This window comes from Triticum urartu, chromosome 7 (assembly GCF_003073215.2).
Source record: "Triticum urartu cultivar G1812 chromosome 7, Tu2.1, whole genome shotgun sequence".
Classification (NCBI taxonomy): Eukaryota; Viridiplantae; Streptophyta; class Magnoliopsida; order Poales; family Poaceae; genus Triticum; species Triticum urartu.
Genome location: NC_053028.1, coordinates 705,411,087 through 705,414,600, shown reverse-complemented (window position 1 = coordinate 705,414,600; position 3,514 = coordinate 705,411,087).

Sequence of the window (3,514 nt, the reverse complement as noted above, 5' to 3'; positions counted from 1 at the left end):
CACTCTCCCCCTCCCCCTCCGGACACGCAAGCGCCCGGATCTCCAGCCCCGGCAATAGATCCCTACAAGGTAGTACATCCCCTTCTTCCCCTGCCTATCTGATCCCACCAAGTAGCCCGGATCGTCGATTTGGCTGTCTCTGTCGCACGATTCGGCCATCGCGAAAAAGCTGGAACCGTCCATGCCCCATGCTGGGACCGGTGAAAGCATCACTTTACGAGCTGGAGGCCGGGATGGTTGTGTTGTGACTGGAAGTAAACATCGGCGCGCTGCAAACCGGAGCACAGAAACTAGCTGCAACCAAATGGCGGTGAGCTGCACGGGCAATCCGTGGGGTGCTTCAATCGAAGGTGAACGAGATCGAGGGTGTTTTTTTTGCTGCAATCAGCCATGGCGGTGCTATGATTGGGGGTCGACGATTGCCGCTACCAACTACAGCATGACCCGGCCGGCCACGAGCGGAACCTCGCCGGAGCTCGACGGCCACAGCCACGATGGCATGGGCAGACGCCACCTTGAGGTATGGAAGCGGCGAGCGTGGGAGCGGTGCTTTGCGCGTAGGAGTGTGGGGATTTTCCTTTTTTTTTCTTTCGCGAAAGCTGTGTGAGGGAAGAATAACATTTCTTCTTTTTGAGAACTAGTGAGGGGAGAATAACAACATGAAAGTCAAATCTAACGGTTGCATGTGTATAGAGGGGATGCGCAGTGGCCGGCCCAAATTTGGGCCGGTCGACCTGGTGCTCACCGCCAAACCGGCTTGGCTTCAATTTTACTTTTGGAGTTTGGTTTTATATATATAAAAAACGCAGATTTTTGGAGTTTGGCTAAACCTAACCAAACACCCCTAAGCCTATATAGGCGGTCGATTCCAACAAGAATCTGCGAGATCGTCCCCCAATGTCGACTTCGCCGCCGTCACCAATGGAGGGAGAATCTAGCAGGTTTTTTATTCCGGACCAGTGGAATATTTTTTTTCTCGAATACGCACGAGAGAGTGCGTATCATTCATTAGTGAAGGACCAGTGGAACATGAGCGACGAGGAGTGGGCCGGGATGTCTGAGTTCGCCCAGCGCGAGATCATGCAGATCGTCTCCAAGGAAGAAGAGACCCGCCGCCGCATCATCCGTGCCCGCGGCAGCGGCGATCCCAACAGCAAGGCAGAGGAGAAGAGCCGCCCCCGCGGCCGCGTCCTCACGATCGGTGGCAGGGACTCCAAGATCCCTGTCCGGCCGTCGCACAGTTACGACGGGACGGCAGTATGAGATGCAGAACCGAGCGGGCAGAAGGCCAAGAGGCAGCGTCGGGCGTGGAGCCGAGCGGGATGGAGGTCATGGCGTCATGCAGTGCGGCGTCGGCGACGGCCTTCATTGTCAGCCATCGTAGAACTTCCTCGTGTCTGCCAGAATGGCACGTGGATGCTCGGCTCTCACCTCAACATGTTGATTGATGGTTGGGAAACTGAGATCCGTTTATTTATCAATATTATTTTTCAGACAACTCGATTTATCATATTGTACCACTGAACCTTTGAATAAAGAAAATCCTTTCCGTGAGTCCGATGCATGGCGCGCTAACTTAGGTGGGACCGTGGTCAGAAGTACCAACAGGGAGTTCGCACAAGGGGTTACCCTACTTCCTGCATTTTTTTTAGGGTACCCTACTTCATGCATTGTCTTGTATTAAGGTGGGAGCACCTCGTGCAAGGGTGTTACCTAGCCACAGGCAGCCTGGCCCTGACAGCCCAAAAATCCTGGGCCGGGCTGAGCCCAAACATGCCATCGGGCCGGGCTCAGGCCTGAAAATCAAGCCTGACGGGCAGATTAGGCCGGGCTTGGGCTTGCAGAAAATGAGATTTTAGCCGTGGTCGGGCCGGGCCGTGTCGGGCCTTTTTTGGCTCAGGCCCGATTTAGCAGGCTCGGTTGAGCCGGGCTCAAGCCTTGGTTTTCAGCACCGGGCTATTTTTGGCCCGGCCCAAGATATACCCAGGTATAGATATGACTACAGAGAGAATGGTCTACGGAATCGATGGGAATGGACCCCTAGCCTCACCTTAAATAGAGGGAACCAGAGTTAGTGTTTATAGGGCCCCTAACTGATTTGGCATGAGAGGGCTTCTTTGGCTTTCATGCCAAGATGATCTTCTTACTTCAAGTTGGGCCCTGGACTGCCTCCTAGAGCTGGGTTGCTGTCAGGCTCCGAGGTCGGCTCAACACCAGGCTGCCTGGCCAATGGGCCACCCCCGGTATATCAAACCTTCACCTATTCCCAGCGTAATGTGAGTAATAGCATGCAAACGCGCACCCTTGCTGTTAGAAGAACCTTCTTCCCACAACTACTACAAAGAACCTTCGTTGCACCAATTTTGCCTTTTCTTCTAGTTTTTCCCTTTCTTTTCCTTTTTTCTTTCTTTATTTATAAATTGGAACTTCGTACTTATTTATAAATTGGAACATTTTCAAATTTGTGGAATATTTTTCAAGATCTTCTTAAAAAAACTGGAGACATATTTCAAATAAATGAATATCATTAACAATTAGGACCATTTATTGAAATCTCAGACATTTGTTAAATTTATGAAAAAAAATTGAAATACTAAAATTCAGGAGCATTTCACAAAATCCAAAACATTTTTAGAAATTAAACTGGAGATTATTTTCTAAAATCCAAGAACATTCCTCCCTTTCCATGAACATGTTTTGAAATCCATGATAATTTTTAAAGTTCATTAATTGTTTTTTCAAATTGGGAATAAATCAAACTCACGAATATTTTTTGAAATTTGGAACACTATGTGAAATCCAAGAACATTTTTCGAATTCATGAACATTTTATTTGAAATTCAGAGCATTTTTAAAATCAAAAACATGTTTTCAAATTTGTGATTTTTTTTAAAAAAATTCCTATACTTTTTTTATGCTAAAGAAAGCAACCAAAAAATAAAAATAAAATAATGGAAAAAGCAGGGGCACCTCGTCCCCGCACATGGGCCGACCAATATCACGCGAGGGGCACATGAGAATCGAAAAAGAAAAAAGAAAAACCTTTCTGTGAGTCCCATGCATGGCGCGCTAACCAGGGTGGCCAACTTGGTCAGAAGTACCAATAGAAAGTTCACACAAAGGGGGTTACCCTATGACAAGATGATGGATATGACCAGGGGCGGAGCCAAGCTGGCCGCGTGCCCCGGGCCGCCTTCAAGCATTTCTCCTGGATTTGGGCCTCACGTATTAGGTAGCAGTACATTCACCACATTTTTAAAATCAAAAACATGTTTTCAAATTTGTGATTTTTTTTAAAAAAATTCCTATACTTTTTTTATGCTAAAGAAAGCAACCAAAAAATAAAAATAAAATAATGGAAAAAGCAGGGGCACCTCGTCCCCGCACATGGGCCGACCAATATCACGCGAGGGGCACATGAGAATCGAAAAAGAAAAAAGAAAAACCTTTCTGTGAGTCCCATGCATGGCGCGCTAACCAGGGTGGCCAACTTGGTCAGAAGTACCAATAGAAA